The sequence below is a fragment of the Dipodomys merriami genome, unplaced genomic scaffold, assembly GCF_024711535.1.
Source record: "Dipodomys merriami isolate MVZ:Mamm:240054 unplaced genomic scaffold, mDipMer1.0.p SCAF_48, whole genome shotgun sequence".
In the NCBI taxonomy this organism is placed as follows: Eukaryota; Metazoa; Chordata; class Mammalia; order Rodentia; family Heteromyidae; genus Dipodomys; species Dipodomys merriami.
The window spans coordinates 3,718,217-3,732,765 of NW_027206046.1; the positions used below are offsets into that span (position 1 = coordinate 3,718,217).

At 40.4% G+C, this 14,549-nt stretch overlaps 1 protein-coding gene across 8 annotated transcripts in view; it reads left to right on the forward strand.

The window, feature by feature from the left end:
• Csnk1g1 (casein kinase 1 gamma 1) overlaps positions 1–14,549 on the forward strand; it is a 162,088-nt gene that overhangs the window by 42,290 nt on the left and 105,249 nt on the right. For all 8 annotated transcript variants that reach the window (XR_011366640.1, XM_069995185.1, XM_069995186.1 and 5 more), the window contains exon 2: positions 556–604. The gene's annotated coding sequence lies outside the window, so the exon portion shown is untranslated. The remainder of the gene's footprint in view (positions 1–555; positions 605–14,549) is intronic.

The window sequence follows — 14,549 nt, forward strand, 5'->3', positions numbered from 1 at the left end:
TGATATGGATCAAGTGCAAGAGCGCTAGCCTTGAGCTGAAGAGCTGAGTTTAGGCCCTATGACCAGCCTTCCCCTCCCCCAAAAATATATATGATTATGTTTTTAAAAGAGAGTTCATTTGGTATAGTCTGTATTTACCATCCCAGCTGTGGGTGGGAGGTGATAATGGGGAAACACCATCTTTCATAAAAGCAAATGGAACCAGAGGCATTGTACACTGGTAATGTACCTCCCTGGAAAGCACAAAGCCCTAAGTTCAAGCCTCCAGAATTGCTAAAAAGAAAGTGTTTTTATGAGGGAGTTGTCCTTCTCCCATCCTCCCCTCTCTATTGAGGTTTGAACTCAGAGGCTTGAATTTGCTAAATAAGTGCTTTCTTGAGTCACACCTCTCACCCAAGACATGACCTTTAAGTAAGTAAATTAGATGTAGTACTGTATCTCAACCAATCTGTTGTTATTTTTAAAAACATACAAAAATGTGACCCCCTTGGAGAAATTTTACCACAAAACTGTATAAATACACTATTTAATAGCACTTGTTTTTGTTTGTTTCAGGAGGACATTTGTGAAGTCAGTGCATTTTTGACTCAATGGGGCTGAATTGGTAAGTGAATTAGCCAGAAGGGTCATCTGCTTAGTGTAGTAGGAGTTAGCTCAGGCTTTTGATGTTTGGCTGGATTAGACTGTGTGACTTAGTCAATGACTGTATCTTCCCTGAGCCTCAGTTGCCTCTATTAAAATAAATAAATTGCCTTTACTAAGATAAGTATGTTCAAGTTAACTCCACTGTATAGGTCATAAACACCTAGTCAGTCATTAAAAGCAATGTAAATGGCTAAGCACTGGTGGCTCTCACCTATAATCCTCCCTACACAAAAGGGTAGATCTGAGGATCCTGGTTAGAAGCCAGCTGGTGCAGGAAAGTATGAGACAACTCTTATCTCTGTGTAGTCAGGAAAAAGCTGGAAGTAGAGCTGTGGTTCACCTGGTAAGGGACAGCACCAAGTTTAAGCCATTACTTCTAGTATTGGCACATAACACACAAAAAAAGTAAATGCCTTTAATAAACTTATGTCCCTCCTGTATAAATGCCACTCATTTAAATGACTTCTCAGCTGCTATCAGCAGTCTATAAAAAGTACTGAATAACAGACTACTGCTGTCACTTTCCTCACTGCAGTACCCTGCCTTGCTAGTCATTGTCACCAAAAGTTGGACTCTGTCCATACTTGCCAAGGTCTCATCTATGAAGACTTGTTTAAAAATGGCTTCTTGTAAAGGCCTGACCACCTCCTATCTAAAACTCTCTTCTTTCTAACTTCATTTTCCATAATCTTTATTTCAGCAACTTTGGGTTTAAATTGAATCATAGTCCAGATTTGTAGTAGTAGTAGGGTGTGTGTGTGTGTGTGTGTGTGTGTGTGTGTGTGTGTGTGTGTGTGTGTGTGTGTGTGTGTGTGTGTGTGTGTGTGTGTGTGTGTGTGTGTGTGTGTGTGTGTGTGTGTGTGTGTGTGTGTGTGTGTGTGTGTGTGTGTGTGTGTGTGTGTGTGTGTGTGTGTGTGTGTGTGTGTGTGTGATGCCCCTTTGACAAGCAGAGAAATTGTTCTGGGGGTTTGTCATCCTTGACTATCCCAATTTTAGAGACACTACATACCTGCTTGTTGAATTAAGACCACTTTGAGGGGCTGGGAAGGTGGCTCAGTGGTAGAGCGCTTGCCTTGCATGCATGAGGCCCTGGGTTCGATTCCTCAGCATCACATGAGCACAAAGAAAAAAGCCGGGAATAGCGCTATGGCTCAAGTGATAGAGTGCTAGCCTTGAGCTGAAGAGCTAAGGGACAGCACCCAGGCCCAGAGTTGAGGCCCCACAACCGGACCAAAAAAAAAAAAAAGACCACTTTGAGTGAATAAAGATTCTTGTACTTTTCTTTTTGACATCTAGAAATTATTCAAACTCCTTGAGTGATTCCTGTCATTCTGTAAGATTTATTTATATAGAAGGAACATGAAAAAATGTGTATGTATATATGCACACCCATCCTGAGGTTTGAATTCACAGCCCGAGTATTAATTGTCCCTATTCTTTTTTTGTTCAAAGCTAATACTGTACCACTTGAACCATAGTTCCACTTCCAGCTTTTTCAAAGTTACATGGACTTTCTTGCCCATGCTCATTTTGAACCTCTATCCTCAGATCTGAGCCTTCTGAGTAACCAGGATTACAGTTGGGAACCACTAGCACCCAACTATCTTTTTCTTTTCAAAAAGTTATTCAAATCAACTATTATTCCATATGAGAATCTTTTTGTTGTTGTTGTTCTTATTGTTGGGCGGCTTGAACTCCAGGCTTGGGCATTGTCCCTGAGCTCTTCAGCTCAAGGATAGTGCTCTACCACTTGACCCTCAGTGCTACTTCAGGTTTTCTGGTCGTTAATTGGAGAGATAAGACTCTCACAGACTTTCCTGCTTGGCCTGACTCTGAACCCTGATCCTCAGATCTCAGCCTCCTGAGTAGCTAGGATTACAGGTGTGAGCCATTAGTGCCAGGCATAAAAGACTTTTAATCATGAAGATTCTCATATGATGCTGGGCTCTGGTGGCTCACACCTGTAATCCTAGCTACTCAGGAGGCTGAGATCTGAGGATTGCAGTTCAAAGCCAGTCCATACAGGAAAGTCCATGAGACTCTGATCTCCAATAAACCGTCAGAAAACTGGAAGTGGCGCTGTGGCTCAAGTGGTAGAGTGCTAGCCGGAAGCTGAAGAGCTCAGGGGCAGCGCCAAGACCCAGAGTTCAAGCCCAGGACCGCCCCCCCCCACACTAACCAAGGCCCAGCGTTCAAGCCCCAGGACCAACACACACACACACACACACACACACACACACACACACACCCTTTTATTCCCTGTCTTTCAAGTACACACACACACACACACACACACACACACACACACACATTTTTTTCCCTGTCTTTCAAGTACACTCCTTTTTTTGTTATAGAATGTGAATCAAAAGCAAAAGAAGCAAACTGGTGTCTTGAGAATAAAAATGCAAATATCTGGCCTTGGTCTTCCTCAACCAACTTTGTGTGAGTGGCAAATAGGCTGATCTATATGTTTGTTTGTTGGCCTGAAGCTAAATATTGAAATGCTAGAGAATTGCCAGATGAGAATACTTGAAATTAGATATAAAATAAAACTATTATTGGTCATTAGTTTTAATACTTTCTTATGTTATCTGAAATGGATAAGGATTTATTTTCTAAAATCCAATGCTTTATTTTTTTACTTTTTATTTTGTGCTGATCCTGGGGCTTACTGTTCCTGAATTTTTAATTTTTACAATGGTAACAAAATTAAGGCAGGATATAACTGTCATTCTACTCCCCTCCCCCCTTTGGTGATGCTGGGCATTGAACTCAGGATCTCTCTTTTCTTTTAATTATGTTCTTCAAATAGTTGTACAAAGGGATTTCATTTTAGCATGTCCATATATTATCATTTATGTGTATAGTACATCTTGATTAGTTTCACCTGAGCAGCTTACTTTCTAGGCAAGTACTCTATCACTTTTGCCACAGCCATACCTCTCCTGCTGTGGTGCCTGTATTTTGTTTTTCTTTAGATTGATGGCAATAATTATGATCTTTTGAGTTTTGACTTTTTATTCATTGATTGAAAACCAAGATTGGGTCAGGTGCCGGTGGCTCATGCCTGTAATCTTAGCTACTCAGGAGGCTGAGATCTGAGGATCACGGTTCAAAGCCAGTCCTGGCAGGAAACTCCATGAGACTCTTATCTCCAATAAACCACTCTAAAACCAGAAGTGGTGCTGTGGCTCAAGTGGTAGAGCGCTGGCCTTGAGCTGAAGAGCGCAGGCACAGCACCCAAGCCCAGCATTCAAGCCCCACGAGAAAAAAAAAAGGTTATTTATTGAATTTTATGTTCTTTTAGTCACCAGAGTTTGAGAACATACTATACTAGGCTCTTAGAATAAAATGGTGACTGTAACAACAGTTCCTGCCTTCCCAGAGTTAATGCACTAGTGAATAAGTAATTATAGTGTGAGTAATTAGTGCTATGGTTGGGTGCTCTAGGAGTACTTAGAAGGGCACTGTAATTGCTTGTTTTAGGGGAAAAGCCATTTAAGGTGAAAGCTAATATGAGCATAAATTAACATAATGAAAAGCTGAGATTGAGAAGGATCCAAGCCTAGGGCCCTTTGGAGGAGTTGAAGTAAATTTGGTGTTTATTAACATATAATGTAAGAGGAGGAGTTAACAGAAAACTTGTACAAATCTGGAAGGCCTTCAAGCCCTGTAAAGGATTTTATCTTTTATCCTAAGGGTCATGGGAAGCCTTTGAAAGTTTTTGAATTGGAAAGTGATCAAACTTGATTTTAGGAAGTCCCTCTGGGCTGCAGGGGTTTTTGAATTTATATGGAAATTGAGGGAAGAAATGTGGAAACAAAGTAAATTCTGCTACCATACATAGTGGAAAGACACACACACATCTATCTATCTATCTATCTATCTATCTATCTATCTATCTATCTATCTATCTATCTATCTATCTATATATTATATATATTTGCCAGAAAGCAGTTATTTGTGATATTTAGGCAGATGGAACAAAGCTTATAGATTTGACAGTTCCTTTAGGTCTTTGGGTAGATGTATAATTCATGGAGATAAGAACTTGAGGGAAGAAATTAAGTTTGAGGATTTCTTAGAGGTAGATGGGATAAGTGAGAGACAAGAGATGTGTTCAGTTGAGATTGTTGAGTTCTTTGGTGTCTAGGTAGAGAAAAACTGAGCCTGCCCCTGAGTACATAGGTTTCAACCTCAGGAGAAGAGGTGATAGGTAGAGATTCATCAGATTGTTAAAGTATGAATGCTTAAAACAACATGAAGTACTTGAAACCTACCTTTTATATCGTAGATGTTTTATAAATACCTGCTGATAGAATGCATGACTGAAAGTCACAAGAGTGTTTTTATGGGAAAATGAGTGTTGGGTCAGTAGTCTGAGGAAACAATTCACCTTAGGTTGAATAAGAGGAACCTTATTCTCTAAAGGAGAATAAGGTGCAAAAGCCAAAGCAATTAGAAGAAAAGCAGGAGAAAGTGGTTGCCTGCGCCCAAAGGGGAAAGTGAGAAGAAGGGGGGCGGGGAGGGGGAGGAAGGAGGGAAGGAAAGAAAAGGCTACCAAAGTCAGAAGATCATAGAGATAAAGGCTGTTGCATTAGCATGCCTGGGGCCATGGATTTCATTCTTAGCACTCAAAAAGATTAAAAGAAAAAGCTGAAAAGTGTTTTGGGGTCTTAGATTTATTCTTAAAGAATAAATCTTCTGGGAAGAGAAAGGTTTTATTGGTTTTTGAAGATCAGATTAAAAACACAATTGCTAAAAAAGAAACATAATATACAGAGTATACAAATGGCTGAAAAAATTAAATAGCAAAATAACAATCCAGTTAAAAATGGGCCAGGAAATTAGACAGTTCTCAGAAGAAATACTGTTAGCTAATATATATAAAGGTATGTTCTTAGCTACTGAGGAGCCAGAGCAGGAAAATCCATGAGACTTTATCTTCTATGAACTACCAGAAAATGGGAAGTAGAGCTGTGGCTTAAGTGGTAGAGTGCTAGCCTTGAGCACAAAAGCTCAGATGTAGTGCCCAGGCTCTGAATTAAAGCCCCAGGACTGGCACCAAAACAAAAAACAAGACCACAAAAACAAAACTACACCAAGATTCCATCAAGAAAATCAACAACAAACTGTTGATGGGCGTATAAACTAAGGTGACCACTGTGGAAATTAAATGACGGGTCCTCACAAAGCTATGGACCTATCTTATGACCCCACTATTCCACTATTGTATATATATTCCAAAGAGTATAAACTGATTTATAACAAAGCTACCTGCATGCCCATGTTCATTGCATCTCTATTCACAATAGGTAAACTGTAATCAGCTGAGGTATCCAGCAGCAGATGAATGAACAAGGACTGTATGGTGCACAGATGTTATCTATGTCATGGACTATTAATAGCCATGAAGAAAAATGAAATCATGTCATTTGCAAGAAAATGAATGGAATTGGAAAACATAATGTTGAGCAAGATAAGCCATGCTTAAAAAGCCAAAATGCATTTATGCTTATTTGTGGAAGTTTAGACATATATACATATGACATATATACATATGTTTGTATCATATACATATGTATGTATATATAGACTTACCCACATATATATCATTGTATGTGTATATATGCATATATGCTCTATGTATGTATATACATACACACACACACACACACACACATATATATATATATATATATATATATATATATACATACATATATATTCTAACAATGAGATTGTTTAGGAGGCTGAGCCAGAGAAGAGAGGGAAAATGAAAGATGGGGGTGGTGGTGAGTAATTTTAAATGCAATGTAACTGTCTGAAGATGATATAAGGAATCTCAGTGAAATCTGTTGGTCAATAAGGGTTGGAGGAGTGGGGAAAGAGAAAGCAATAGAGAAAACTATTCTGATTGAAATGTAGTAGATGCACCTTGGGAAAAAAAAAAGCAGCATGGAAAGTAAGACTATTGAGGGAATGGGTACCAGTGGGAGGGGAGAAGGTAAAGAGCGGGTATAAGGATGAATATTGTTCAGGTAGTTTATTTGTATGTTTGTAAATTCAACAGTGGAATCTTTGACTTTGTTTTAAGAAGGGGTAAGGTATGTAAGGGGGAATGATAGAAGAGATGAGTTTGATCAAGATACATTGTGTACATTAGCAAAATTTCACAACTAAGGTATGCTAATCAAAACAGAAACCTCAATAGCTGAGTGTTTAGGACTGAGGAAATGTAAATACAGAGAGGATAATTTTTTTTTTTCCTTGTCGGTTGTGGGGCTTGAACTCTGGGCCTGGGTGCTGCCCCTGCGCTCTTCAGCTCAAGACGAGGGCTTTACCGCTTGAGCCACAGCGCCACTTCCGGTTTTCGAGTGGTTTATTAGAGATAAATGTCTCACGGACTTTCCTGCCCAGGCTGGCTTTGAACCGAGATCCTCAGATGTCAGCCTCCTGAGTAGCTAGGATTACAGGCGTGAGCCACCAGCTCCCAGCTGAGAAAGGATAATTTTTATCTTTGACTGGGGGAGATTTGTGGGGGAAAGGATGGTAGATGAGCTGGAACTAATGATGAACACATTAGATTGTGTGTGGTTTGTAATGTGGAAAGGTTTGAACATGTTTAAATGCTGAATATTTGCAAAGGTAGTCTTGCAGAGAGGAAGAGGGTAAAATTGCTGGTGAAGTTTTGCAATTTGCCTTGGGCCTTTCTTTTCTGAGCTAGAAAGATGAAGATAACTGCTTACCTGTTTGTGAGTTTCACATTAGAAAACAAAATTTTTTTCATCTTTTTCCCCCATTAGCTGACAAGAGAAAAAATTTAATTACTAAAGTAGTACTTGGTTTCTTTAAAAAAAAATTTTTTTTGGGGGGGGGGGGTCCGGTTGTGGGGCCTGAACTGTGGGCCTGAATGCTGTCCCTCAGCTCTTCAGCTCAAGGCTAGTGCTCTACCACTTGAGCCACAGTGCCACTTCTGGCTTTTTTCTTTTTGCTTATGTGGTGCTGAGGAGTCGAACCCAGGGCCTCAGGCATATAAGGCAAACATTCTACCACTGAGCCACCTTCCCAGCCCCTTAAAATGTTTTATAATACATAATACATAAGTAAGGGTCTGGGAATGTGGCCTTGCATGTATGAGGCCCTGGGTTCGATTCCTCAGCACCACATAGCAGAAAAAGCCGGAAGTGGCGCTGTGGCTCAAGTCATAGAGCGCTAGCCTTGAGCTGAAGAGCTGACTGACAGTGCCCAGGCCCAGAGTTCAGGCCCCACGACTGGACCCCCCCCCCCAAAACAAAACAAAACAAAACAAAACCCACCAGAAAACCGGAAGTGGCACTGTGGCTCAAGAGGTAGAGCATAAGACTTGAGCTGAAGAGCATAGGGACAACGCCCAGGCTCAGAGTTCAAGCCCCAACCAAAAAAAAAAAAAAAAAAAAGATGCTTAAAAGCATATGTCACTAGAATTCACAAACTTTATAGACCATGATAATGACAATTTGCCTCATGAAGGTTAGAATGTGTTTGTATTTGTGACTTTAAGTATAACTATATCACAAATTTATGTAATCATTTAATCACAATAAAAATTTAAAAAAGAAAAATAGTACTTAAAATTTTTTGGTATAAAAATCTTTGTGATTGTCCAAAAATAAATGTACTCATTACCTGACTTCTGTCACTATAACCCCTTTGTATATCACCTTTATAATAAAAAATTAAAAATTAAAAAATCCCATGTCATGAGAGAATTACAAAATAAAAATGACCAGATCACCAAATATGTATTAGAATGGTTGAAGTCTAAAACATTGGGACACCAACAGGTAAAGCTAAGGAGCAACCTAAAGTCTGCAGAATATTATAATACATTTGTCAAAATCCATCATATCTGGGCACTGGTAGCTCACGCCTATAATCCTAGCTATTCAGGAGGCTGAGATGAGAATCGTGGGTCAAAGCCAGCCTGGGCAAGGAAAGTCTATGAGACTGTTATCTCCAATTAACCACCAGAAAACCAGAAGTAGAAGTGGTGCTGTGGCTCAAGTGGTAGAGCATTTACCTTGAGCTGAAGAGCTCAGGGACAGTGTCCAGGCCCAAAGTTCAAGCTCCATGACCAACAACAACAAAAAAAAGACTGGCTCATCAATGAGCAAGTAAATCATAGTAATAGAAGGTATTAAATACATTGGGTAAAAATAATCCTGTTGTAGAGTAAAATGTATAGCTTTTTTTTTTTTTAAATAAAGCAAGCTGAGCACTGGTGACTCCTGTATACTCAGGAAGCTAAGATCTGAGATTCCAAGTTCAAAGCCAGACCAGGCAGGAAAATCTGTGAGACTCTGATCTCCAATTAACCACCTAAAAGGTGGAAGTGGAGTTGTACTCAAGTGGTAGAGCACTAGCCTTAAGAAGAAAATAATAATAATAATAATAATAATGAATCCTTTTGCAAACATGCTAGTTTTCTATATTTAGAAGCCCAACTAGATATATACAAAAAGAAACTTTAAACTTCTACCTTTTATTTCTGTTTTTTTTTTTTGTTGTTGTTGTTGTTTTGCCAGTTCTAGGGCTGGAACTCAGGGCCTAGGCACTGTCCCTGAGCTTCATTTGCTCAAGGCTAGCACTCTACCTACCACTTGAGCCACAGGGCCACTTCCTGCTTTTTCTGTTTATGTGGTACTGAGGAATGGAACCCAGGGCTTCATGCATGCAAGGCAAGCACTCTACCACTGAGCCACCTTCCCAGTCCATCTGGTGGTTTATTAGAGATAAGAATCTCATGGACTTTCTTGCCCGGGCTGGCTTTGAACCTTGATCCTCAGATCCCAGCCTCCTAAGTAGCTAGGATTACAGGTATGAGCCACCGGTACCTAGCTTAGAGCAGAAGTTTTTAAATTTTAATTTAAAGTTTTTTAGTTTTAATGGAGTCCAGCCTTATGAATCTTACTTTTGGTGATGGATATTTTAAGAGGTCATTGCCATGTTCACAGTCATTTAGATTTTCTCCTGTAGTATCTTATAAGAGTTTTATAGTTTTGTGTTGTACATTAATGTCTGTGGCACTCACTCTCTCTGCTAGTCCTGGGGCTTGAATTCAGGGCCTGGGCACTGTCCCTGAGCTTCTTTTTGCCCAAGGCTAGCACTCTACCACTTGAGCCACAGTGCCACTTCTGGCCTTTTCTGTTTATGTGGTGGTACTGAGAAATTGAACCTCTGGCTTCATGCAAGCATTTCACACTGAGCCACATTCCCAGCCCTGTCCATCTCTCTTTTTCAGTTAATTTTTCTGAATGGCCTATATCTTGCGAGTACTTATGCTTTTTCTTTTTTCTTTCTCTGTCTTTTTTTTTTTTTTTTGTTCCATGTACATGTCTAGTTGTTCAAACACCAATTATTGAAAAGAATCCTTTTTCCATGGAATTGTCTCTCTTGGTCCAAGATGGATATGACTATGATTATGTTTCTGGCTTTCTATTCATTGCTTTGGTATGTTTGTTAATTGTGTACCACCCCTCTATTACTCTTTGTAATAAACCTTGAAGTCTCCAGCTTTTTTTTTTCTCGATATTATGCTATTCTGTGTCTTCTGCCTTGTATACTTTAGAACCACTTTGTCAAAGCCCACAAATAAAGGACTGGTTACATCCCTTTTTAGTAGTAATGTGAGTGGTAAAAATGCGAGCACTGAAAAAATTCCCAAGTGGGGGGCTGGGAAGGTGGCTCAGTGGTAGAACGCTTGCCTTGCATGCCTGAGGCCCTGGGTTCGATTCCTTAGCACCACATAAGCAAAAAGAAGAAAGCCAGAAGTGGCACTGTGGCTCAAGTGGTAGTAGCCTTGAGTTGAAGAGCTCAGGGACAGCGCCCAGGCCCAGAGTTCAGGCCCCATGACCGGACCTCCCACCCACCAAAAAAAATTTCCAAGTGGATCTAGAATGATGAGCATGGAGGGGCGAGGGTGATAGGAATAGGTGACATTAATAACTGAAATTTTTGGAAGAGAGAAACACAGGAGTACCAGGGCCTAGACAACATTAGCACTTCTATAAATACATTTGAGCTAAAATAAATTAATTTTGATAGTTTGTTGGAATAATGATAGTTATTATTGTATACTTATATTGTCTTAGCTAAAATGATCTATAAGCCTTTATTCTTTATTTGTGCTTGAATTGGCCTGTAGTATTTTTAGCTGTTGTTTAATTTTTGATTAGCTTATAGGCAGACATGTACATGCATACAGATTGTTAATGAATTCTTCCCATGAGTGTGATATTCTGCACTTGAAATTTATCTTCTAAACATCAGGTTAGGCTTTGATCTCATTCTTTGGGGAGTTTACATTTGGAATGACAGATATTATGTTGCAAATGATGTTCATAAACATAAAAGGAAATTTCCTGGGGTTTCTTGGAATAATTTTTATCTTTGACTTAAAAAATAAGATATAAAGAGGAAAACTTGTGCTCCTGTGCTTTCATTTCTGCTTTGGATACTGTGAAGCTAAAACATGGGACTAAGAGGCAAGCAAGTATCAGCAGGGAGCATAAGACTGTGTGGTTGATGAAGAAGTAGTAAAGAAAGGTTCAGGGTCACTTTGAAGCTGCATATACACATGCTGTAAAATAGAACAGTCTCGTTGGGTGCCAGTGGCTCATGTCTATAAGCTTAGCTACTCACATAGGTGGCTGAGATCTGAGGATTGCAATTCGAAGCCAGCCCAGGCAGAGAAGTCCCTGTGAGACTCTTTCTGCAATTAACCACTCAAAAACCAGAAGGAAGCTGTGGCTCAAGTGGTAGAGCATTTACCCTTGAGCACAAAGAGACTCAGGGGACAGCACTAGGCTCTGAATTCAAGCCCTACAACCAACAACAACAACAAAAAAGATCTAGCAGTCTTAACCTATAAACCGTTTAATCCTAAATTGTGTGAGATTTGGAAGCCCAGCCAGCATTGTCTTGACTATCAACTAACATGTTTCCATAGTGTTTCGTTTTTTTTGTGTGTTTGTGTGTGTCAGTCATGGGGCCTGGGCACTGATCCTCAGCTCTTCAGCTCAAGGCTAGCGCTCTACCACTTGAACCACCTTCCCAGCCCCTTCCATAGTGTTTTGATTTTTTTACTATAATTTACTATTTACTATTTATGTGTGTTTGTATGTTTTGCATAGGGCCTTGTGTTTGCTAGACAAGCACTCTACCACTTGAACCGTACTTTCAGCACACTATGTGCTACATCTCTTGTGGGAAAGCTCCTGGGGATTGAACTCAAGGTCTCACACTTGCTAGCTGGCATTCTACCACGTGAGCATCCAGTCCTACTTTTTACTGTTAGTTTGGAGGTGGGGTCTAATGGACTTTCTACATGGGCTGGCTTGAAATTAAGATACTCCAGATCCCTGCCTTCTGAATAGCTAGAATTATAGACATAAAGCCACCAATAGTCTAGGAGTGTCACTTTTTTTTTTTTTTTTTTTTTTTTTTTGTCGGTTGTGGGGAACTCTGGGCTTGGGCGTTGTACCTCAGCTCTTCAGCTCAAAGCTAGTGTTCCACTATGGAGCTATGGCGCCCCTTCCGGTTTTCTGGTGGTTTATTGGAGATAAGAGTCTGATGGACTTTCCTGCCTGGGCTGGCTTTGAACCGCGATCCTCAGATCTCAGCCTCCTGAGTAGCTAGGATTACAGGCATGAGCCACTGGTGCCCAGCTTTTTTTTTTTTTGGTAAAACAAATCCAATATATGAGAATCTGAACTATATCAATAGCAAATCAGTGATTTATTTTCACTTTACAGAGGGATTCATAGTTTTTAATTTAATGGGTTTCATTATGACATTTTCATACATGTATATAGGTATTTTCATTATATTCCTCCTTTTTTCTTGTTGTAAAAATGACACAGGTGGGGGCTGGGAAAGTGGCTCAGTGGTAGAGCGCTTGCCTTGCATGCATAAGGCCCTGGGTTTGATCCCTCAGCACCACATAAGCAAAAAGAAAAAAAAAGCCGGAAGTGGCGCTGTGGCTCAAGTGGTAGAGCGTTAGCCTTGAGCTGAAGAGCTGAGGGACAGTGCCCTGGCCCAGAGTTCAGGCCCCACGACTGGATCAAAAAAAAAAAAAAGACATAGGTGCTGGGCGCCGGTGTCTCAAGCCTGTAATCCTAGCTACTCAGGAAATCTGAGGATCCAGGTTCAAAGCCAGCTCCAATAGGAAAGTCCGTGAGACTCCTATTTCCAGTTAGCCATCAGAAAACTGGAAGTGGCTCTGTGGCTCAAGTGGTAGAGCACTTGCCTTGAGCTGAAGAGCTGAGGGACAGCACCCAGGCCCAGAGTTCAACCCCCTTGACCAACCAAAAAAACAAAAACACTTAGGTATCTCTATTGTATACTGACTTAGATTCCTCTGGTCATATACTCAGGATTAATTGGTAGTTTTATTCTGTGTGTGTGTGTGTGTGTGTGTGTGTGTGTGTGTGTGTGTGTGTGTGTGTGTGTGTGTGTGTGTGTGTGTGTGTGTGTGTGTGTGTGTGTGTGTGTGTGTGTGTGTGTGTGTCCGTGTCCGTGTGTGTGTCCGTGTCCGTGTGTGTGTCCGTGTGTGTGTCCGTGTGTGTGTGCATGTGTGTGTCCGTGTGTGTGTGTGTGCATGTGTGTGTCCGTGTATATCTGTGTCTGTGTGTCCGCGTCCCCAAGTCCGTCCGTCTGTCCACCAGTACCAGGACTTAAACGCAGGGCCTCATGTTGTGGTTCATCTTTTTTTTTTTTTTTTTTGCCAGTCCATGGGCTTGAACTCAGGGTCTAGGTGCTGTCCTTGAGCTTTTTTGCTTAAGGCTAGTGCTCTACCACTTGAGCCACAATTGTACCTGTCTTTTTGGTGGTTAATTGGAAATAAGAGTCTCACAGACTTTCCTGCCTGAGCTGGCTTTGAACCACGATCCTCATATCTCAGTCTCTTGAGTAACTAAGATTACAGGTATAAGCTTCCTGTGCCTAGCTCATTCATCATTTTTTTTTTTTAAACCATGTCTGTGCTCTACTACTTGAGCCAAGCCTCCAGTTCTGGCTTCTTTTCTGGCTAATTGGAGATGAGTCTCTCAGTGGTTTGCCCAGGCTGGCTTTGAATCTCAATGATCAGATCTCTGCCTCCTGAGTAGCTATGATTATAGTTGTGAGCCACAGGCACCCAGCTTTATTCTTAGTTTTTTGAGGAACTAAGAATATCTTTAGCTGTTCTTTAAATATCTTTGGATATTTTCTTTGATGCTTTTTTTTCCTTTCCTTTTATTCCTCTGGAGTTAACTCCAGACCTTTCTAGGCAGTGTTGCACCACTTGACTTTAGTTATTTCATTCTTTTTTTTTTTTTAATTTTTTTATTGTAGAGATACTATACAGAGGGTTACAGTTACATGAGTGAGGTAATGAGTACACTTCCACTTCCTCTTGAACATTGTTACCCCCTCCATTGTTTTCCCCCTACCATCCCCTCCCTCCCTCCCTTCCCCAAGGTTCTTTTTTTTTTTTTTTTTTTTTTTGATCGTGATTAAGTGATTACTTAATTTCCGGAAATTCACAGTATTGTGGAATAATGATGCTCATTTAAAGTCACAAGTTCATTCTAACTTTCCTGGAGCAAATTGTCTATCACAGTCTGTAATATATAACGGTGCTCATATGTTATATACCATATATGTGATCAGCAGCATGGGGATATTTAGTAGTGGTTCAACCAGATGAGTGGGAGTTCTTTGTTTCTTAAGTCCTGTTAGTTTTGTCATATCACCTAACATTTTGGATTCATCATCCACTTATCAGGGAGACCATGTACTGTTTGTCTCTTCGTTCTTGGCTTACCTCGCTCAACATGATTCCTTCTAGCTCCATCCATTTCCCTGCAAATGCCATTATTTTG